The sequence below is a fragment of the Scyliorhinus torazame genome, chromosome 7 (assembly GCF_047496885.1).
Source record: "Scyliorhinus torazame isolate Kashiwa2021f chromosome 7, sScyTor2.1, whole genome shotgun sequence".
Lineage (NCBI taxonomy): Eukaryota > Metazoa > Chordata > Chondrichthyes > Carcharhiniformes > Scyliorhinidae > Scyliorhinus > Scyliorhinus torazame.
The window spans coordinates 187124478-187149186 of NC_092713.1; the positions used below are offsets into that span (position 1 = coordinate 187124478).

Genomic DNA, 24709 nt, shown 5'->3' on the forward strand with positions numbered 1-24709 from the left:
AACGTTCTTTTTCTGGCCCGCCTATTCCAGCTGCTCCTCCACAATAAATGTCCACGCCTCTTCTGCCGTCTCAAAGTAGTGGTGCTTCCCTTGGTGTGTGACCCACAGTCTTGCCGGTTGCAACATTCCAAATTTGACCTTCCTTTTGTGAAGCACTGCCTTGGCCCGATTAAAACTCGCCCTCCTTCTCGCCACCTCCGCACTCCAATCTTGATATACGCGGATCACCATGTTCTCCCACCTACTGTTCCGAGTTTTCTTCGCCCATCTGAGGACCATCTCTCTGTCATTATATCGGAGAAATCTCACCACTATGGCTCGAGGTATTTCTCCAGCCCTCGGTCTTCGCGTCATAACTCGATAAGCTCCCTCCACCTCCAACGGGCCCGTCGGGGCCTCCGATCCCATTAACGAGTGAAGCATCGTGCTCACATATGCCCCGACGTCCGCCCCCTCCGCACCTTCGGGAAGACCAAGAATCCTTGAATTCTTCCTCCTCGCATTATTCTCCAACACCTCCAGCCTTTCCACACACCTTTTGTGTTGTGCCTCGTGCATCTGTCTTCACCACCAGACCCTGTATTTCGTCTTCATTTTCAGCGGCCTTTGCCTTCACGACCCGAAGCTCCTGCTCCTGGGTCTTTTGTTCCTCCTTTAGCCCTTCCATCGGCTGTAATATTGGGGCCAGCAGCTCCTTCATCTCTTTTTTAAGTTCTTCCACACAGCGCCGCAGGAACTCTTGTTGGTCAGGGCCCCATACTAGACGGCCACATTCCGACACCATCTTGCTTTGTGCTTGCTTTCCTTGCCGCTGCTCTAGAGGATCCTCCGCAATCCGGCCACTTTCCTCTCCTTTTTCCATCTGTGTCCGGGGGGAATTCCCTTCTGGTTTACCGCACAGTGTTTTTAGCCGTTAAAATTGCCATTGGGGCTCCTATTAAGAGCCCAAAAGTCCGTTCCACCGGGAGCTGCCGAAACATGCGACTTAGCTGGTCATCGCCGCACCCGGAAGTCTAAATATTCAATTCCTCATGTTGTGAGAACTCATGTGGAAGAGCAGAGGGTTAAAACTGCAAAGGTTAGCAGCAGAAATGGCAGATGATTATGAATTAGTTCATAAATCAAAGTTTGTTTTCCGACATCAGTTTCAGCCTGTGAGGGATAGAAACTGGGACATGAGAAATACTCAAGCGGTAGAGGTAAAGGTGATCTGATGGGAGATAATAAGAAGAGTGTACCTCAGATTAAAAAAGAAATCCAGGAGGGTGGAAGAGACATGAAAAGTTTCAAATGTTTTCACTGTACTAAACTAGGCCATGTAAAGTCAGTGTTGGTGGTTGAAGAAAAGCACTGGGAAGGCTGATGTGGTAAAACAGGATAAGACAGTGGGGTTTGTTAAAGTGGTAAAGGAAAGCCCAAGTGAAGCGAAGGAGGTGCAAAAGATTGTACAGCCTGATCAAGAGGTGATTGATAAGAAGGTGCCAGATATCTTTAAAGAATTTACTTGTGTGGGTAAAGTTTACTCATGTGTATCAGGAGCAGCAGGTAAAGAAGTCACAATTTTGAGAGATACGAGAGCTCGTCAATCTTTAATGGGAAGAGATGAGGAGTTATGTAGTTTGGGAAGAATGTTGCCAGAAAAGGTGGTAATATGTGGAATTCAGGGTGAGAGGAGTAGTGTTCCATTATATAAGGTAAGATTGGGACTTCCGGCGCTTGCGAGCGGGGCGGCCGCATCAAGAGCTCCCGCCGGTGGCCGCTATTTGTGGCACTTTTGGGGGCTTTCCCCGATTCTTCGCGCCCCCCCCCCCCCCGATTATTGGCGGCCTTTGGGGCCGTCACGGGTAGCAAGCGGGGCCGTTTTGAAAACCGGCGAGGAAACCCGCGCGGGTGTCGGGCAGTTGGTGCTGAGGCATCGGGTCCAGCGCGCACGGAGTTCGGAGCGGGGGGGGGGGGGGGCTAAACAGAGTCCGAGGCGGCAGTTTCGAAGCCAGGGCGCGATGTAGGTGAGATGTCCCACATCGGATGGCTCCCGCCTAGAACATGGTGAGACGATTGAAGTCCGGTCCCAGGGAAATTCTGGAGGAATACAAAAAAGAGAAAGCGGTTTTAAAGAAGTTTGGTGAAAGTTTTTTTCCCCCCCCCTTTTGTTTGAAGGGAAAATGTTTTTGTTTTTTTCTATTAAAAAAAAGGAAAAAAAGGTTGACAGGGTGGGGGGAAAAAAAGGGAAAAATAATAAGCCATTAAAGAATGTGAAGAGCAGCGTCGAAGGGAGGAAACGCGAGCTCGCCATTAAATGAGAGGACGAGCAAAAGTGCTGGCAAGATGGCGGAGGCCGGACCGCACCGCATGGTGGGACTGCACTGCTTACTTTTGAGAACATGACCACGGTGATGGCGGTGGAGCTGGAAAAGCAGTTTGCGAGACACATGGAGGCTTTGAGGAAGGAGACGGCGGTCTCATTGAAGTCATTGGTGGAGGAGGCAATCGCCCCGGTGAGGGTAGCTGTGGCAAAGACATCGGCCGAGGTGAGAGAGCAGGGCGAGAAGATGAAGGAAGTGGAGGAGGCCGTGTCGCAGCACAGCGACCAGTTCACCTCGATGGGGGACGAGCTGCGGAGGGTGGTGGAGAGCAACAGAGGACTCCGAGCAAAGCTCAAGGTCTTGGAGAACCGCTCGAGGCGGCACAATTTGAGAATTGTGGGCTTGCTCAAAGGGGCAGAGGGTCCAAGGCTAACAGAGTACTTCGTTAAGAAGTTGGCGGAGCTGATGGGGGAGGGTGAGAACCCCTCCCGGTACGAACTGGACCGAGCTCATCGGTCATTAAGGCCGAATGAGCCGCCAAGAGCAGGAATTATCTGTTTCCATAAGTACTGCATGAAAGAGGTGTTAAGCTGGGTGAAACAGAAGCACGAGGTGCAGTGGGATGGTGCTGGAGTTCAGATCTATCAGGACCTGACGGTGGAGTTGGCAAAAAGACGAGCGGTGTTCGGGTGAGTGAAGGCGGCATTGTACTAAAAGGGGGTGCGATTTGGTATGGTATACCCGGCGAAGTTGAGGGTGGCATATGATGACAGACTTGTTTTTTGAAACAGCGGAGGCGGCTGAGGCATTCGTGAGGGCAGAAGGCTTGGGACAGACGTGAGGAGCGGAGCTGGAAGAGAGACTGTGGACTGTGATTGGGGAGTTGGAAAATGTATAAATGCTATAACTTTCTTTTTACGGACGTGTATTGTAATTTACTGCTCTTCACATTGTTACAGACTTCAAGTTATTGGTTGGGTTGATTGGCATTCTGTGTTGCGGCGGTTATATCTTATTTTAGTGAATTGTATGGGTTGGATTGTTGTTTTTTCTTTCTCTGGGACTGGGTGGGAGGGGGACGGCATATCTTAGCGGGGGGAGCCACCCGCGCTAGCTAACTAAAGTCGGCTGGTGAACGGAGGTGAGGAGAGAGGAGGGCTGCGGACATTGGAGCCTGGTTAGCAGGTTTCGATGTGCATACGAGGCGAGCGAGGGGGGGGGGGGGAGGAGATTGATGCTGGGAGATGTCTTTCAAGAGGAAATGTCGGGGGGAGTTTCGGATTGGGGGGGGGGGGGGGTTGGATGTTAATAATGGATAGGGGCAGGTCAGGCTCATGGGGCAGGGCCCAGTGGTATGATGATGGTGGATAAGAAGGGTTGGGAGGGGGGGGGGGGGGTGAGAGACCCCCAGTTAGGATAGTCACATGGAACGTGAGGGGGTTAGGAGGTCCGGTCAAGAGGCCAAGGGTGCTTGCACATCTTAAAAGCTTGAAAGCCGATGTAGCAATGCTGCAGGAGATTCACTCGAGGGTGAAGGACCAGGTGAGACTTCAAAAGGGCTGGGTTAGTCAGATGTTTCACTCTGGATTTGACGGAAGGGCTCGAGGGGTAGCGGTAATGGTCAGCAAAAGAGTACGCTTCCAGATGGAGAAGGTAGTGGCAGATCGGGGGGTAGATACGTGATTGTGACAGGGGCACTGGAGGGGAGGTTAGTGGCGTTGTTAAGTTATATGGTCCCAATTGAGACGATGTGGGATTCGCAAAGAAGGTGTTTGGGGCCATCCCCGACTTGGACACACAAACTGATAGGGGGGGGGGGGGGGGGGGGGGGAGACTGGAACATGGTGCAGGAGCCAAGGTTGGCAGGTCACGGCCGCGCTCGCTGGTCCCATTAGGGGCGGCAAAGGCGTTGGCTGGGCTAATGGTGGAAATGGGAGGAGTGGACCCTTGGAGGTTTCTGCACCCGAGGAAATGGGAGTACGTCTTCCTCAGCAGTCCATAAGGTATACTCTCGGATCGACTGTTTCGTGGTGGGGAAGGCTTTGCTGGCTGGAGTTAAGGGGTCGGAATACTCGGCAATTGCAGTGTCAGATCATGCTCCGCATTGGGTGGATATGGTACTGGAGAAGGGTAGTACAGAGTACAGAGGCCGGGGTGGAAATTAGATGTGGGATTTTTGGGGGGCCAAGTGTTCTGTGACAAAATTGAAACGGTAATTATGGAATATGTAGGTTTCAACTGTACGGGTGAGGTGTTGAAGGCAGTTGTGTGGGAGGCTCTAAAGGCGGTGGTGAGGGGTGAGGTGATTTTGTTTAAGGCCAGGGTGGACAAAGAGGAGGTTGGAGCGGCAGAGGGTAATAGATGAGATGTTGGAGGCAGATAGGAGTTATGCAGAAGATGGGGACCCAGCGAAGCTGGAAAAGAGGAACGAACTACAGGTAAGCTTTGACCGGCTATCCACCAGGAAGGCGGTGCGCCAACTGAGGCGAGGTTACAAACATGGAGACAAGGCAGGGCGGTTGTTAGCACGTCAGCTCCGGAGGGAAGCAGCAGCAAGGGATGTTATTCAGGTGAGGGATAGGGCAGGGAAGTTGGTGGTGGCTCCGGATCTGATTAACAAGGTATTTGAGGCATTTTATGAAAGGTTGTACAGGTCAGAGCCACCTGGGGGAAGACCGTGAGATGCAGGAATTTCTAGATGGGTTGGAGTACCCGAGGCTAGGGGAGGGGGACAGGACTACATTAGAAGGAGCGATTGTGGAGCAGGAGATAAAGGATGCGATTTGGAGGATGCAGTCGGGGAAGGTGGCGGGGCCAGATGGGTTTCCGGTGGAATATTATGAAAAATTCAAGGATAAGCTGGCATCCCTGATGGTGGGGATGTTTGAAGAGGCGATCAGGAAAGGGGTGTTGCCACAAACTTGGGGCAGGCATTGATTTCCCTGTTGCTAAAAAAAGATAAGGATCCGACGGAGTGTGGGTCGTATAGGCCCATCTCGCTTCTGAATGTGGACGCAAAAGTATTGGCGAAGGTACTGGCAGGTAGGCTGGAGGAGTGCCTCCCGAAGGTGATAGGTGAAGATCAGACGGGGTTTGTGAGAGGGAGGCAGCTCTTTTCAAACGTTAGACGAGTATTGAACGGCATGATGGCAATGGCAGAGGGGAAGGAAACAGAGGTGGCTGTGGCACTGGACGCTGAGAAGGCGTTTGACCGGGTAGAATGGGAGTACTTGATGGCAGTTCTGGAGCGGTTTGGGATTGGACCAAGATTTGTGAACTGGGTAAAGCTACTACACAAGGAGCCGAGGGCAAGTGTCAGCATAAACAACAACAGCTCGAGATACTTTTCTCTCCACCGTGGGACTAGGCAGGGATGTCCTTTGTAGGGCAGGTACTCACTTTAGGTACCTGGGGGTGCAGGTTGCCTGGGAGCTGGGGGGGGGGGGGGGGGGGGGGGGGGGGGGGGGGGGGAAGGGGGGCTCTGCAGGTCCAACATTTCTAGTTTGGTGGGGAGAGAGAAAGCTGATCTGGCAAGGTGTGATGGTCTCCCTCTGTCACTGGAGGGTACAGGGCCGGGTACAGGCGGTTAAAATGAATGTGCTGCCGCGATTTCTGTTTGTTTTTCAATGCCTGCCGATCTTTGAAGGAGTAGAAGGTGTGTGTGAACGTTGCGGGGGGGACCCCGCTAATCACGTTCATATGTTTTGGTCCTGTCCAAAGCTCGAGGATTACTGGAAGGAGGTTTTGAGGGTAATTTCTAAAGTGGTGCACGTGAAACTGGACCCGGGCCCCTGTGTGGCCATATTCAGGGTGTCGAACCAGCCAGGGTTGGAAACGGGTGTGGAGGCAGATGTTGTAGCCTTCGCCTCGTTTGTCGCCCAAAGTCGGATCCTGATGGGATGGAGAACAACCTCTCCACCCTGTGCCCTGTCGTGGTGGGGGGGACTTGTTGGAATTCTTGACTCTTGAGAAGGTTAAGTTTGAACTGAGGGGAAGGATGGAGGGGTTCTACAATTCATGGGCATTATTCAGCATGAACTTTCAAGAACTGGATAACATCGAACATTGGTTTGGGGGGGGGGGGGGGGGGGGTCAGGTGTGTGTTGATGGTGACTATGGGTCATTCCGGATTCCTTTTTGTCATTTGTTTATGTGAACATGCGGGCTAGTGTTTGGGGTTTGGTGGGAGGATGGGATCGTTGTTATTGATATGGGGATTGACATATTTGTTACTGATTATTGTTTATTGTTGGTGGGTGTAAATTTGGGAGAAAATGTGAAAAAGGAGAATAAAAAATATATATTTTTTAAAAATACAGTAAGATTGGAAAGTCCAGTGAAGAGTGGTGAAGTGGTAGTAGGAGTAAAAGAGAAATTATCTTGTCCAGGAATACAGTTTACCTTGGGTAATGATATAGCTGGATCGCAGGTGGGAGCGATGCCTACTGTGGTTGATAAGCCAGTGAAAAACGAGACAACTGAAGTGCTGAAGGACGAATATCCTGGGATTTTTCCGGATTGTGTAGTAACAAGGTCGCAAAGTCACAGGTTAAGACAAGAGGAGAAATCAGAGAGTGAAGATAAAGGTGAAGTGCCATTATCAGAAACGATTTTTGATCAGATGGTTGAAAAAGAACAAGAACAGGTGGAGGATGAGGCGGATATTTTTAGTTCAGGAATATTGGCGGAGTTACAACAGAAAGAAGTAGAAATAAAACGGATGTATCAGAAAGCATACACAGAAGAGGAATCTGAGTGTATACCAGAGTGTCATTACTGTAAAAGCGATGTCTTGATGAGAAAATGGGAGACCTTTACATATGCAGGCGATGAAAAGTGGGCAAAAGTTCATCAAGTAGTATTGCCGGTAGGGTATAAAAAGGAGGTGTTGCGAGTTGCACATGAGGCACCAGTGGGAGGTCATTTGGGAATAAGGAAAACTCAAGCTAAAATCCAAAAACATTTTTATTGGCCTGGACTACATAAAGGTGTAGTTAAATTTTGTCAATCATGTCACACATGTCAAGTGACAGGGAAACCTCAAGCAGTGATAAAACCAGCACCCTTAATACCCATTCCAGCATTTGAGGAACCTTTTACAAGGGTCCTAATTGATTGTGTAGGATCGCTTCCCAAAACAAAAAGTGGAATCAATATCTTTTGACTATAATGGATGTGGCTACTAGGTTTCCAGAGGCCATTCCAGTATATAATATTACAGCTAAAAAAGATTGTAGAGGAGTTACTTAAATTGTTTACTAGATATGGACTACCCACAGAAATACAATCGGATCAAATTTTACCTCAAGGTTATTCAAAGAAGTTATGGATAGCTTAGGAATAAAACAATTAAAATCAACTGCATACCATCCAGAATTGCAGGGAGCGTTAGAAAGGTGGCATCAGACATTAAATACAACGTTGAGGGCTGATTGTCAAGATTATCCAGAGGATTGGGATAAAGGAATTCCATTCATACGGTTTGCAATTAGGGATGCACCTAATGAGTCAATCAAATGCAGTCCTTTTGAACTAATTTTTGGTCATGAGGTAGGAAGACCACTTAAACTGATTAAGGAAAATATGGTGAGTGAGAAATCGGAAGTTACATTATTGGATTACGTGTCAAATTTTAGGGACCGATTAAATAGAGCAGGTGAATTGGCTAGACAACATTTCAAAGTTGCACAAAATGTGATGAAACGGGTAGCGGACAAGAAATCCAAAGTTCGTAGTTTTACCAGTGGAGATAAAGTTGTACGATTGTTACCAGTGGCAGGTGAACGTTTAAAAGCAAAGTTTTGTGGACCTTATCAGGCTGAAAGGAAATTAAGTGATGTGAATTATGTGGTTAAAAACGCCAGATAGAAGGAAGACTCACCGAGTGTGTCACGTGAATATGCTTAAAAGGTACTTTGAAAGGGAAGGAGAGAAAAAGGAGGTTTTAATGATTCTAACTCAAAGTGACGAACCAAGTCAAGATGAACGTGAATTTGACATACCTCAAATTAAATTGGAAAAGGAGGATGTTCTTAAGAATTGTGATAAATTGTTGAGTTACCTTCCAGAGGAAAAACGGACTGACCTGAAAGAGTTATTGATATCACATGGGAAAGTTTGTAGAGATAAATTAGTACTAAAGTAAAAGTACTAAAATGGCTATACATGATGCAGATGTGGGAAATGCTGTTCCAATCAAACAACATCCATATAGACTTAACCCTTTAAAATTGGCACAGGTTAACAAAGAGATTGAGAGTATGGTTAAAAATTGCATTATTGAAGTGGGTTGCAGCCAATGGAGCTCACCCATAGCGATGGTACCTAAACCAGGCGGTACCCAACGGTTGTGTGTGGACTATAGAAAGGTTCATGCAGTTACAAGAACAGACTGTTATCCTATCCCTTGTTTGGAGGATTGCATTGAGAAAGTGGGACAATCAGCCTTTATTTCCAAATTGGATTTACTTAAAGGTTACTGGCAGGTACCTTTATCCGAAAGGGCGAAGGAGATTTCAGCTTTTGCGACTCCAGATGGTATATACCAATTCAAAGTTATGCCATTTGGCATGAAAAATGCCCCAGCCACATTTCAACGGTTAACTAACAAAGTCATTACAGGATTACCCAATTGTGCGGTACACATCGACGATCTGGTAATTTTCAGCCAGACATAGGAAGAACATTTAAAACATCTGATGGAGTTATTCGATCGACTTCAGGAAGCGGGTTTGGTGATAAACCTAGCCAAAAGTAAATTTGGAAAAGCCCAAGTCACTTTCCTTGGCCACACAATCGGGACAGGGTCGAATGGCCTCACGGGATGTGAAAGCAAAAGTTATTTTGGGAGTTTCCAATACCCTCGACACAACGGGAAAAAATGCGATTTCTTGGTAGGAGTGGATTTTACTGGAAATTTGTACCGAATTTTAGCAGTGTGGTCGCTCCACTGACGGACTTGCTCAAGAAGCGTAACAAATTTCAGTGGACAGCGGAGTGTCAACAGGCATTTGGCGGCCTGAAGGCTGTGTTAACCACTGCTCCTGTGCTTGACATCCCAAATTATACGAAACCATTCAAAGTGGCAGTTGATGTGAGTGATGTGGGCGCAAGTGCGGTGCTTCGACAAGATGACAACGAAGGGCTAGAGCGACCTATTGGCTATTTTTCAAAGAAATTGAATTCTCACCAGAAAAAGTATTCAACGATTGAGAAGGAGACTTTGAGTTGGTGTTGGCTTTGCAACATTTTCACATTTATGTGACCAGCAATCCGTCTGACACCATTATATAATCATAATCCGTTGACGTTTTTGGAGCGATTCCGGAATAACAATGAAAGGCTGTTTCGCTGGAGTTTGTTACAACCATTTCATTTAAAAATAGTACATGTGGCAGGACGAGAAAATGTGATAGCCGATGCTTAGTCACGAATGTGATGAACGGAAGCAGGTTCAGTTTGAGAACAAAAAAAATGACTATATTATTATACCTGTTTGCGTATGTTGTTTTTTGAAACGAAAAAGTATATTTACTGTGTGCATTTCTTAAACGATAGTGATAAGATGAAAAATGAAATCTTGAAGTTGATGGGTTTTTTTTTTTTTCTTGGGGTGGGGGGGGGGTGTGTCCTGGGAATATCACTAAGAAATGTTTGGCTGTTCATGTTACTGCAGTGGTGTCAGTGTGTGGGAAGTGTTGAGCTCTGGCTCCGCTTGTTAGTTTCACTTTGAGAAAAGCTTGGGTGTGTGTGTGTTTTTTTGGTTTCGTTTCAGTGTTGGAGCTGAAGCCAGACCAAGCAGGTGTTCTGTCGTTCTCTCTGCCATGAAAAAGACTATCTCTTGATCATTTGGTGAATTCAGAATTATAAATGTTCTCAGTAGTGAATTTAAACCTGATGTGCTTCTGTTAAAGGTGTTTCTTTTGTCTTCTGGATGTTGTTTGAGAATTTATTAAGGATTACTAGGTGTTGTATTCTTTGGGGTTTGTATTTGAATTAATGGTTGCTAAGATGTTCACTATGTTTTAAAAAAGGTTAACTTGTGCTCATAGAATAAACATTGTTTTGCTTTAAAAAATACTTTTCCATTTCTGCTGTACCACACCTGAAGAGTGGGCCGTGTGCTCCCCATACCACAATTTATTAAAAGTTGTGGGTCAGGTGAACTCCACAATACACTTCGGGGTTCTCCAAACCCTGGCCCATAACAGTGTTCACAGACAAAGAAACAATACAGCACTCAGTGAAGTGGCAAATGCAAAAGGGGATTTGAAAGTCTCAGGGTGGCAGGGTGAACAAAAATCTGAAGTGCACAATCTGAGCTGTTAAACAACGCTCTACAAATGGATGACAGACAGCCCCAACTCCAGTTGACGCTATTCCCAACTGACTGCCAACATCACCTATTGCAACCTGGTAGTGACGTCCCAGGTTTCAATCTCCCACATTTTCAAACATATGCAATATCGTACTGTGTGGCACTACCACTGTCACAATGGGGATGGATTCAGAATACATTTAACAGTTCAACAGCTATTGACAAAGAGTTGTCCAGACTCGAAACGTTACCTCCCTTTTCTCTGCACAGACGCAGAGATTAGCCAGTATTTTCTGTTTTTGTTTCAGATTCCAGCATCCGCAATAATTTGCTTTTAACAGTTCAACGCTGACCGTCCAAGAGGAGAGGTGGGCCATCAGCAGCGCCAGAATTATATTCCTTCATATTTTGTCACACATCAACCTCTTATATCCCTCACTCTGCCATTCTAGTCAAACTGGCAAACCAACCCTGGTTCAATTAGAAGTATAGGAGAGCATGCCAGGAGCAGCACCAAAATATGAAGTGAAGCTGCAACACAGGAATACACTTAGTTCTGTCCACAGCATGCGGCTTCTGCTGTTAAGTGATTCCATAATCAACAGATCAGGTCAAAGCTGTGCAGTCTTGACACATCCAGGCTTGAATGGTGGTGGACAATTAAACACAAAGAGGAGACTCCATGAACATTACTCTCCTCATGAATGGCAGCACAAGTGCAAAGAAAAAAAGTAGTCACAATCAACTTAAACCAGAAGTACGGAATAAACGATCCATTTCGGTCTCCTCATCCTCAGGTTCACCAACATCACAACTGCCAGTCTTCAGCCAATTCGATTCACAAAACATCAAGAAATAGTCAAAAGCACTGGATAGTGTCGACTACGGATTCCAATATCTCAGCAATAAAGATGTGGTCCAGCAATGTCCCTAGCCAAGCTGTTCTGGTACAGTCACAACTCTGGCATCTGTCCAACATGGAAAAATGCCCAGGCATGTCCTGTCCACAAAAACAAGGATAAATCCAATCCAACCAGTCACAACCTTCCAATCAGCAATGTGATGGAAAGCTGTCGGCAATACTATTGAGCAGAACTTACTTGCCAATAACCTGCTCACAGGTGCTCAGTTTAAGTTTCTGCCAGGACTACTCAGCTCTTGGCCTCATTACAGCCTTAGTCCAGACATACTGCAGTTGCAAAAGCAGGTCAGATTTCAAGGTGAATGACTCCAGACTCCCTCAAAGTCTGTCCACTATCAACAAGGCACAAGTCAGGTGTGTGGTGGAATACTCTCCACTAGCCTGGATGAGACCATTCCAACATCATCCAGGACAAAGCAGCCAAGCCAGTCAGCCACCCTGAAATATACACTCATTCCTTAGCCACCGACACAACATGGCTACACGTGCATGATCAATAAAATGGACTGCAGCAACTCACCAAGGTTACCTCAAATCTGTAACCTAGAAGAACAATGGTAGCAGAAGTATGAAACAGTACCACAAACAGGTTCCCCAAGTCGACTTGGAACTATATTTCTGTGCCACGTCAGTAAAAATTCTGCAACATCCCACCTAACAGCTTTGCAGGAGTGCCTCCACCACATGGAGTGCTGGATTTCAAGGTGGCAGCTCATCATCTTCTCCAGGGTAATGAGGGATAGGCAATCTCGTCAACGACACCCACATTCCATGAACAAATAAAGTCAAAATGAACCCGACACACATCTTCACCACAATTTAGTTCCTGAAGGATCTCTTATACAGATCAAAATACACAAATATTAACTTGCATGGCTTGAAACATCCATCAGTTCTCACTATCTTTATGATGCTAGTTGTGAAGCAGTCTTTACAATGAGCAAATCCATCTTCAAATCAGTGAGAGAACCACGTGACTTGTCCAAGATAAATGAATACTGAATGAAGCAAAATATCCAGAACCCTGGGTTATGCTATTATAAGTCAGAGTTCCTGCTTCTGACTGCTGGACATATATATGTGGCTAATGGATGAGATAAGGTCCCCGTTAAGATGATGGAGCACAGGAATAGTGGAAAAGATATGCTACTTTCAACAAATAAACCTTGAAAAGGCTGCTAAAAACACCGCCTGACTTTACACTCAATGGTAGCTGTTGGGACCAGCTTCACCTCACAGAAGGCTGTGAATTCAGGTGGAACTCCAGAGACAGGATCTCAAAGATCTAACTGTAGCCACTTAAAATGGCCAACTCCCGATTCAAAATGGCGAACGGCAAAGGCTGATGGGAAAGTCAGCCAACAAGACACAAACGAGCAGCTGCAGGTTGGCTGTGTATTTACCTCTGGAAAGGCCAGACACGATCGATACCGGCAACCATCAGCATAACAAAACAACAGCCATCTGCATACTAATGAGCAATCCCCGGGAACAATAAGCAACATTTAGACACACAAAGCAAAACCAGACTCTTCGGCGCCAGCAGGAGCCTACACAAAAGGAGGTGAATGACCACCTCAAGACCGCCCATCGATCAGGGAACCGCTCCAGCATTGGAGAAAATCGCACCAAGCGATTGGGACAAAGTCCAATCACTTGGGACCAGGTACAGGGTCCACCCCGAAAGGCAGGAAACCCCTGGGAACTATAAGAATTGAGCCCCAAGTTCAAATCGCTCTCTTCTCCACCGCTTCTCCAGCTCTTCACTCGTCAGCAGCTGGTCAAAACTGTAAGTCTTACTTCAACGCTCGCTACGGGATAGGCGCTCCTAGCTACCAACCTGTACCAACTTCGAATCCCGCAGGCTCAGAACCCGAACGAAAGGCCATTTGTTTCCCTGACCTGGTGGGCCAGTTCCAAGTTAAGTATAGGCCTGTTAGTTGTAGAAGTAGCTTAAACTTAGAATTTGTGCATGAGTAGTGATTACTGTGTATAATAAATGTGCTTTGATTTAAATCTTACTAATCGGTGTATTGGATTATTGATCATTACTCGACTTGAACCACGTGGCGGCATCATAAAGATAACTGGCGACTCAAGAGAAAAGGTAATAAAACAGAGCAATTGAACTAAGGCAAAGTTGGCAACATAACAGATCTAGATATGGAGTGAGAGATGCCACCATTCAAGTTAGATGTTAAGCCAAAGCTCAGTCTGCACTTAAATGAACGTAAATCATCACATGGCACTATTTCAAAGAGCATTGTAATCACCCTCCATATCCCTCAATTAACATCACAAAAATAGATCTTTGTAGAAATTCATTACAGGGATGTGGGCATCACTGGCTGAGCCAGCATTTGTTGCCCACCTCTAATAGCCCACAAGAAGGTGGGCATAAGCCATCTTTTTGAAGTGTCGCAGTTTATTGGGGTAGGTAAGCCTACAGCTATTTGGAATGGAACCCCAGAACTTTGATGAGGGGCAGTGAAGGAACAGCGACATAGTAATCCCAAGTCAGGATGGTGTGTGACTTGGAGTGAAGCTGGCAGGTGATGGTGTCCCCATGCCCTCGTCATACTAAGCACGAAGGAAAAGTAAAGTTGCCATTGTCTCAGGTGACCATAGGCTCATTTCCCCTTTGAGGGGGGTGCTGGCTGGTGTTGATTTAACCTGAGGATCAGCACACCTCAGGCGACGGGCAAGTTTGAGGAGGCGGGACCTTTATGAATAACCTTTGCAGGTACGGAATTGAACCTGCGCGGTTGGCCTTGCTCTGCATCACGATCCAGCTGTTCAGCCGACTGAGCTAAACCGGCCCTCACAGATTTGGAGGGTGGGGGAGTGGGCCGAGGCAGAATGTTCTTTTGGAGGGTCGGTGCTGACTCGCTGGGCTGAATGGACTACTTCTGCACTGTGGGGATTCTATGGATACACACTGCTGTTACTGTGAACCTGTGGAGGAGGGAATTAACATTTGAAGTGGTGGATGGGATGCCATCTGGTCATTATAACATTACTCTAGTGTAGAATGATGTGTTATGTACTCTGGGATAACACAGCTGCAACTCGATGCAGCTTTGGCCAAAATATACACCTCAGACTTTGAAGTAAGTTCAATGTGATTTATTGAACCATTAGCACAGTTCTCGGAGTTCGACTCTCCTGCTAATCTTGCTATAGTAACTCAGTCTAACCAGCCTGCTCTAAGCCACGTGGTGGGTGTGATGCTTCTGATCTGTCCCTGCCCTACTCGCCAAGTGTCACCTGTGGAAAGAGACAGAGCATGTGTGCCCTGTCCTTATATATGGGTTGTGTAATGCCCCCTTATGGTAGTGTCACTTCTGGGTGTTTTGACTGCCCATTGGTCGTGTCCTATTCTATGTATTCATTAGCTGTATGTCTGCATGTCATGATGTCTCTGGTGCTCTCTCTCGTGTTTATTTAGTCGTAGTGTATTTACATTAAGCCCTTGTGTATTTACAGTGATGTATATCACCACACAAGACTGGAGAGACCAAATCAGTGTCTTTAAGACAGAGATCATAGAATTTACAGTGCAGGAGGCCATTCGGCCCATCAAGTCTGCACCGGCCCTTGGAAAGAGCACCTTACTTAAGCCCACACTTCCACCCGATCCCCGTAACCCCACCTAACCTTTTGGACACAAAGGGGCAATTTAGCGTGGCCAATTCACCTAACCTGCACATCTCTGGACTGTGGGAGGAAACCGGAGCACACAGACACAGGGAGAAAGTGCAAGCTCCACACAGATGGTCACCTGAGGCCGGTTTTGAACCCAGGACTCTGAAGCTGAGGCAGCAGTACTAACCACTGTGCCACTGGATTAATAAGGGGATCAAGGGTATTGGCGAGAAAACAGGAGAATGGAGATGAGAAAAATGTCAGCCATGATTGAATGGCGTAGCAGATTCAATGGGCTGAGCGGCCTAATTCTACCCCTATGTGTTATGGATCTTGCTAGAATCAAATAGATCATAGAATTTACAGTGCAGGAGGCCATTTGGACCATCGAGTCTGCACCGGCTCTTGGAAAGAGTACCCTACTTAAGCCAACACCTCCACCCTATCCCCGTAACCCAGTAACCCCAGCTAACCTTTGTAACCACCTAAAATGGCTGATTCCCTATTAATTTGGCCAAAACCTGATTTAAAATGGCTCACCGAAAAGGCTGATGGGAAAAGCAGTCAACAGGACACAAACGGACAGCTGCAGACAGAATAGCATATTCGGCTCTGGGGAAGTCGGCCCAGATCGATACTCAAGACCATTAGCAGCACATCAACCCAGACATCTGCAGTTTAATCAGCTATCCCCGGGAACAATTGCAACATATTAGCAATTGAATGCCGGGCCAGACCCGTCGGCGCCTGCAGTGGCCGAAACAAAGACAGGTGAACGACCACCCCCGATCGAGGAATTGCCCCGTTATTGGACGTATCGAACCCAGTGATTGGGAACAAGTCCAATCACTTGGGACTCAGGGTCAAGGGCCGCCCCGAGAGGCGGGAAGCCCCTGGGCCCTATAAAATAAGGGGCCAAGTTCAGTTCTCTCTCCCTTCTTCGCCTGCTCGCGACCTTCGCAAGAACATCGACCAGAAAACGTAAGTTTGACTCCAGCGATCACTACCCGATAGAGACTCCTAGCCATCGACCCGTATCAGCCTTTTGAATCCCGCGGGCCAGATCTGATTCGATAAGCCATTCGTTTCCCTGACCTGGTGGGCCCTTCCTAAAGTTAAGTATTGGCCAGTAGTGATAGGTTTCTATATAGAGAGTAGCATTATTGTGTAAGCATTACTTGTTGTATATAATAAATGACTGTTGATTTCAATCTTACTAAGCGGTGTGCTAACTTATTAATCATAACTCGAGCTTGAACCACGTGGCGGTATCAGAAAGATACCTGCCGACTCATGAGCAAAGGTGACATAATCAGAGGTAATAAACTAAGGCTAATAAGAGCAACACCTTTTTGGACACTAAGGGCAATTTATCATGGCCAATCCACCTAACCTGCACATCTTTAGACTGTTGGAGGAAACCGGAGCACCAGGAGGAAACCCATGCAGACACAGGGAGAACGTGCAGACGCCGCACAGACAGTGACCCAAGCTGGGAATCGAACCTGGGACCCTGGAGCTGTGAAGCAACTGTGCTAATCACGGTGTTACCTGGCTGCCATATTTCCTACATTCCAATAGGGACTACATTCTCAAAGTACTCCATTAATTGTGAAGTGCTTTAAGATGTCCTGGGGTTGTCAAAGGTAAATAAATAAACACAAGATTTATTTTCTGTACGCAGATCTTTAAATTTGGAGTGATTAAACAAATTTGCAATATGTGCCGCTCACAGCTTGATACCTGTAATTTGTAAAATTTAGTGAAAAGGAGGGGACAAGAGATTAGAAATGATAGATATCACGAGCAGAGCGAAAAATAAAGACTCTCAGAATAGTTCTGTATTGCAGCAGTTATTCTGTTGGCTTTTCCACTTCACATTCTGTGCTCTATGCCACAACTGAGCACGGCAGCTGGTACAGACAAGTGATAAGAGAAATATTTTCAAATGGATACTGTCCACAATGATCACTTAAATGTCAACCGTAACACCTGCTCATAGCAAAACACATCCTGCACAGTCTTTTTGCAGCTATGTGCGAAGTGAAAAACAAGATTGACCAAATAAAGCAGAATCTTCCTCCTTTTCTTCCAATACACTCTTCTCACTGGCCCAGTATCGATTTTCTTACAAATGAACAGCTGTGTTATTTGCATAAGATCAAAAATAGCAATACATTCAAGCCCATCCAGCCTACTTTGCCATTTGACAAAATTATAACTGATCAGATTGTGCCACACCGCCCCCCCCCCCCCCCCCCCCGCCACATCCTCCCAGCATCGACCGTCAAGTCCTCTGAGGATGTGTTTCAAGAAGCTCAGCTCTTATTCTTCTAAAGTTCAATGAGTATAGGCCCAACTTTTCCCTCAGGATAATTCCTTCATTCCAGGAGTCAGCCAAATGAACATTTTCTGAACAACTTGCATTGCAATTATCATAGAATTTACAGTGCCGAAGGAGGCCGTTCGGCCCATCGAGTCTGCACCAGCCCTTGGAAAGAGCACCCAACTTAAGCACACACCTCCACCCTACTCCCGTAACCCCAACTGACCATTTGGGCACTAAGGGACAATTTAGCATAACCAATCCACCTAACCTGCCGTCTTTGGACTGTGGGAGGAAACCCACGCAGACACGAGGAGAAAGTGCAAACGTCACACTGACAGTCACCCGAGGCTGGAATTGTACCCGTGTCCCTGGAGCTGTGAGGAATCAGTGATAACCACTATGCCACCGTGCCACCCACAATGGATTTTCTTAAATTAAGGAGACCAGGGCAGCACGGTGGTGCAGTGGTTAGCACTGCTGCTTTATGGTGCCGAGGTCCCAGGTTCGCTCCGGCTCTGGGTCACTGGCCATGTGGAGTTTGCACATTCTCCCTGTGTTTGCGTGGGTTTCGCCCCCACAACCCAAAGATTGGCAGGGTAGGTGGATTGGCCATGCTAAATTGCCCCTTAATTGGAAAAAAATGAATTGGTTACTCTAAATTTATTTTTTTTTAATTTAAAAAAATTAAGGAGACTCGGTAAGGCCCTCCACAGCTGTAGCAACACTCCCTGATAAGATATTCCTATTACAAGAAAAGCCTGTCTGTTTACCTTCCTAATCACTTGCTGGGCCTGCATGACTAACGTTCTGCAGTTTCTCTCGAGTGTACAGCTCCTCTATCCTTCCGGCCAAAGTGGGCTAGTTCATATTCTCCCATATTATACTCCCATCTGCCTAATTTTTGCCCACTTACTTAACCATCCATATTCCATTGCAGACTGCTTCTTCACAACTTGCTTTCCTACCTATCTTTTAAGTTTTGGCAGAGAATATAGCCTTTAGTCCCAATAGTTTTTCCAACATCTTTTCTCCAGTGATTGTGAGTGTTAAGTTCCTCCCTTCCTCTTCACCCTTGATTTTCAACTATTCTTGACATACTTTTTGTGTCTTCTACTGTGAACACAAATGCAAAATACCTGCTTAACACTGGTCACTTCCTCGTTTCCCATTAACTCCACAGTCTCGCCCTCTACTCATTTTAGCTACTCTTTTCCTTTTTATATACTTGTATAGAGACTATAAATATCTGTTTTACATTTCTGGCTAGCTTTCCCTTATACTCCAATTTCTCTTTCATTTAGTCATTGTTTGCTGGTTTCTAAAATCTGTCCAACCTTCTGACCTACCATTAATCTTCATAGTATTTGCATTTTCTTTCAATTTGACACTATCCTCAAGTCTTAGTGCATCATTCTCAGTCCTTCTTTCTCAAAGGAATACAACATACTTCTTAAAAAATGAATGTTGTGATCACTATTGCCTGATGACTCCTTTACTATGAGATCATTCATTAATCCTGTCGCATTACATTTGCAAGTCTAAAACAGCCTGCACCCTCCTTGGCTCTAGAACACATTGCTCTATATGCTATGAATTCATCTTTCAAGCTTCCTTTGCCAATTCTATTTGTCCATTCTATTAAAAGATTAAAACCATCCATTATTGTTGCAGTATCATTCTAAGAAGCAATTATTGGCATGTTATTCGTGTCTTCCACAGTGAAGACACTGCCAGACACCTTCTTGATGTTGGAGAAATATTAGGAAAAACAGTTTGAAGTACAGTGCAGTGTCTTGGAAGAATGTTGAGACCATAATGAGCACAGCAGATTCACTCAGGTATTGTCTGGTATGAGGGCATAGAAATACAAAGACTGGAAACATTGGAGCCATTTTTATTAGAATAAGGCGGACCACGTGAGCTGAAATAATAGAAATATTCAAAGATCAACATTTTCCAGTGGCTAAGGCGCACAGAGAATAAGGAGACAACGATACAAGACCAACTATAAAAGGTTTAAGATGGAATAGAAAATATTGTTGTTTTTTTTAATACGCATAAACGCACGCCAAAGCGGTGGACAAAAAAACCACTGACTTATATTTACATATCACCTTTCACAACCTCAAGATGTGCCAGTGCTTTAGTGTCAATTAAATATTTGTTTGCAATGTGATCACCAATGTAATGTAGGAAAAAACATAGCAGCCAATGTATGCATAGCAAGATTCCTTAAACAATAATGTGGTAATGAGCAGATAATCGGCTTTAGTGATGTCAGTAAAAGGGATAAATATTGGCCAAAGAACAGAGAGTGCCCCTGCTCTTCTTCAAAAATAGTGCTGTGGAATATTTTACATCTGCTTCAAAGTGCAAACAGGTCCCACTGCATTTAAGTGCCAATCTAGATCATGTGAAGTTTCTGAACTGACAATCTAATCACCTGAAACAGTCTGTACCTCTGCACCCCGAGCGCAAGATAGAGGTGGCTTCAGATAGATGAAGAAGAATCAATAGGTCAGATGTATCATACAAATGCTCAAGGAAATAGCCATTATAGAGCTTTAGATCAAACAAGTGGTTTAATGACAGAGCGGATGCACAATTTATTTTAAACTCCTTTCTGTAGTAAACCCAGGTGATAAATATTTCAATGCTTTATGCTGTTAATAAATTCAATAATACAATATCCACAACAAATTGACAGTTAAGCTGTCTGGTGTTTATCTCCCAGTACCAGGGTGATAAAGAACCAATGCTTAATATAGATTGTTTGCCTGAAGAAGCAACAATTCCAGCAACATAGGAATCTGAAAGCAGTATCTCTTGGCCCCATGGGCACAGAATAACTCAACCAACAGTTCTTCATACATGACCCCAGGAGACAATGAGGACAGCGCAGTTGAGCCAGACCCAGTTCTCGTCCAATGTCAAGGAATGCACTTTCCAGTAGTAGGTACCAACTGTGAGGCGCAGTAGGCAAAGAAAGCTCCAACAGTGTCCATCACCAGGTCGTAACCTACTCGCGTTCGATTTCAAAAACACAAAATCTCATTAAATCCCAATCAAGTGAATGATGAAACCGACTGATCATAATAAAAACAGAAACAGTTGGAAAAACTCAGGTCTGGCAGCATCTGTGGAGAGAGAAACAATTAATTCTTCGAGTCTAATATGATTCTTTACCTGATGAAGAGCCATGCCGATTCAATGGATTTTTCTTTCCACAAATGCTGCCAGACTTGCTGGGTTTTTCCTGCAGGGGTGAATTTAAACTTGTACAGCAGGGGGGTGGATTGACTAATGGACCTAGTTTTAGGAGTACCAGTGAGATTTTTGATATGATTTACACATGTTAGTATACAGTGAAAAGTACTGTTTCTTGCATGCTATACACTCAACGCATACTGTACATAGGGAAGGAAGGAGAGACTGGAGAATGTAATGTTACAGTTCTTAGCTAGGGTGTAGAGAAAAGATCAAAGGCAAAAGAGAGAAGATGGGGAATAGGGAAAAGGAAGTGAGAGAAGACTTGAGTGTTGACAGTGAACAAAGAAATGGTCGCCTCCCAAAGGGCAATAAAGAGATAAGCGCAGGGTTAGATTGTATGCATGTAAATGCACGTATAGTGAACAAAATTGGGGAACTGGGAGCAGAAATTGCTCTCGGGGCATGTGACATAATAGCATTGACAGAAACATGGCTCAAACCAGTACAGGATTGGGTGTTAACATCTCGCGTTATAAGGTTTCTACTAGGAACAGGGTGGGTAAAAAGGGAGGAGGTGCAGCAGTCTTGGTCAAAGACAACATCATAGCTCTTGAATGAGATGCAGTTCCTGAATTGTAATATATATGGTTGGAGGTGAGAAGGAGGAAGGGAGCAGTAACCTTGTTTGGTATTTACTATAAACCTCCAAATATAGTGGTGAGGAAGTGGAAGAGAGCATTTGTAGGCAGATTATGGAAACCTGCAGGGCAAGTAGGGTTGCGATAGTTGGGAATTTCAAACACCCCAAGTTGGACTGGGAAGCAGGTAATGTGTGGGGCACGGAATGGGAGCAATTCCTGCAGTGTGTGCAGGAGAACTTTCTGAAACAGCACATTTCCAGTCCGACCAGGAAGCAAGCTGTGCTGGATCCTAGGAAATGAGGCAGGGCAGGTGGAGAACATCTGAGTGGGGGAGCCGTTGGGAAGCAGTGATCATAATATAATACCATTCAATATTAAGTTGGAAAAGGATAAAAATTAGTCACAGATTAAAATCCCAGACTGGAAAAGGGCAAATTTTAAGAGTCTAAAAGTTGAACTGGAGCAGTTTTATAGATTTCATAGAACATACAGTGCAGAAGGAGGCCATTCGGCCCATCGAGTCTGCACCAACCCACTTAAGCCCTCACTTCCACCCTATCCCCGTAACCCAATAACCTCTCCTAACCTTTTTGGTCACGAAGGGCAATTTATCATGGCCGATCCACCTAACCTGCACATCTTTGGACTGTGGGAGGAAACCGGAGCACTCTGAGGAAACCCACGCAGACACGGGGAGAACGTGCAGACTCCACACAGGTAGTGACCCAGCAGGGAATCGAACCTGGGACCCTGGCGCTGTGAAGCCACAGTGCTATCTACTTGTACTATCGAGCTGCCCTTAGCAAGTTGATTGGAAACGCATTTTGGTGGATAAAACAGTGGATGAAAAATGGGAGACTTTCAAAAGTAGAGATGAATACGGTGCAAGTTAGGACATATCCATGAGAAAGAAATATGGGGTATCCAAAGCTAGAGTACCCTGGGTGACTGAGGATGTTTATGATAAAGTAAGAAAAAATAGGCATACCATGCATGCCGGAATATTGATAGCATTAGAAATCAGGAAGAGTATCTCAAATGCAGGAGAGGCTACGGCTGAATATGGAAGGCAACGAGGAGGCATGAGAAAAGGATTGCAGACTGTGCTAAAACAAATGGCAAAACATTCTTCAAGCATATTAACTGTAAAAGATTAAAGGGACAAGCAGGGTAATCTGCTCACTGAAACGGAGGGTATGACAGTAGAACTAAATGAGTACTTTGCTTCTGTCTTTACCAAATTGGAGGGTGGCGACAATGGTCCAGTTGAAAATGTGGGTGTTGAGCAACTGAGCAGTATAGTGATGAATAAAGAAAAGGTGCTTAAAAAGGTTGGCAGCACTCCAGATAGAGAAGTCGCCAGGCCCGGATTGGATGCATCCTAGATGGCGGAGGTAAGGGAGCATATTGCGGAGCCGTTGACAGAAATTTTCCAGGACACAAGATTAATCCTGGGGAACCGGAAGATTGCAAATGTGACGCTGTTGTTTAAGAAAGGGGTAACGGATAACTCAGGAAACTACAGACTGTCAGGTTGACATCAATCATGGGAAAACTGATGGAGGCCATAGTACAGGATGAGATAAATACACATTTAGAGAAAAATAAGTTCATACTAGACAGTCAACACTGTTTTATCAAGGGCAGGTCATGTCTGACAAATTTAATTGAGTTCTTTGACGAGGTGACACAGGCAGTGAATGACTGTAGTGCCGTGGATGTTGTAATTTGGACTTTCAGAAAGCATTTGATACAGTGCCACATGGGCAGTTGGTTAGCAAATTTAAAATGTTTGGGATTGATGGGTCCTTGGCAGCATGGATTAGAAGTTGGCTAAGAGACAGGAAACATAGGGTAAGTATAGGTGGACATTTCTCAGGCTGGAGATGAGTTGAAAGTGGTGTTCCCCAGGGCTCAGCGACCCTTGTCTTTTCTGATTTATATAAATAATTTAGAAGTGGGTGTTGAGGGCAAAATCTCTAAATTTGCAGATGATACTAAGATAGGGGGAATAGAGAATTGCGAGGATGATGCTGAGCAATTTTAACTGGACACTGACAAGTTGGTCAAAAGGGCAGAGACCTGTCAGGTGAACTTCAATGCAGCAAAATGAGAGGTAATGCATTGTCATATAAAAATATGGAGAGACAATATAGGCTCAATGGTCTCACTTTGAAAGGAGTACAAGAGCAGAGGGTCCTCAAAGTTCAAGTGCATAATTCTCTGAAGGTGGCCAGGCAAGTTGAAACAGTTATTAAGAAGGCTTATAGCATCCTTGGGTTTATAAATAGAGGCACTGAGTATAAAAGCAAGGAAGTAATGCCATACCCCAGATCATTGGTCAGACCACATAATAATATTCAAAGTAGTGTGTTCAGTTCTGGGAAACTTATTTAAGGAAGGATGTTAAATCCATGGAGTGCAGAGGAGATTTACTAGAATGATACCAGGAATGAGGAATTTTAAATACGAGGAAAGATGGGAGAAATTGGGCTTATTCTCCTTTGAGTAGAGAAGATTAAGAGGCAACCTTATTGAGGTGTTCAAAATTCTAAACAATTTTGACAGAGTAAAAAAGGTTGTTCTGTTTCCACTAGTTGGTATGTCAGTGACTAGAGGATCACAATTTCAAGATGCTGAGCAAGAGTGAGATGAGCAGAAACGTTGTTACTCAGTTGTTGGGGTTTGGAATGCGCTGCCTGGGAAAGTGGTGGAGGTGGATTCCAGGGGAGATTTCAAAAGAGCTGGATATATATTTGAAAGTGACTAGTGGGTAGCACTGTTGCTTCACAGCTCCAGGGCCCCAGGTTCGATTCCCGGCTTGGGTCACTGTCTGTGTGGAGTCTGCACGTTCTCTCTTTGTCTGTGTGGGTTTCTCCGGGTACTCTGGTTTCCTCCCATAAGTCCTGAAAGACGTGCTGTTAGGTGAATTGGATATTCTGAATTCTCCGTCTGTATACCCGAACGGACGCCGAAATGTGGCAACGAGGGGATTTTCACAGTAACTTCATTAGTGTTGATGTAAGCCTACTTGTGACAATAAAGATTATTATAATTTAGAGGGCTAAGGAGGTAGGGCTGGGGAATGGGACTAACTTGGTTGCTCTTTTGGGAGCCGGTGCAGGCATGATGGGCCAAATGGCCTCCTTCTGTGCTGTAAATAACAAACTAACTTAGTTTTTAGTTTAGGTTTCCAGCATCCGTTGTCATTTTGCTTACTTTAGTGATCACTGAGCAATCTGTTTCCTGCCACAATTGTAGGAGGTCAACGTGCACATCTTTAGACCACAAAAGTCTGCAAAACTGTCCTAATTTAGAATCCCTACAGTGCAGGCCATTCGG

General features: G+C 45.4%; 1 protein-coding gene across 1 annotated transcript in view; it reads right to left on the bottom strand.

Annotated features, from left to right (window-relative positions):
• The window catches only part of LOC140426743 (eukaryotic peptide chain release factor subunit 1), a 153772-nt gene that overhangs the window by 60775 nt on the left and 68288 nt on the right, over nucleotides 1-24709 (bottom strand). The window lies entirely within an intron of this gene.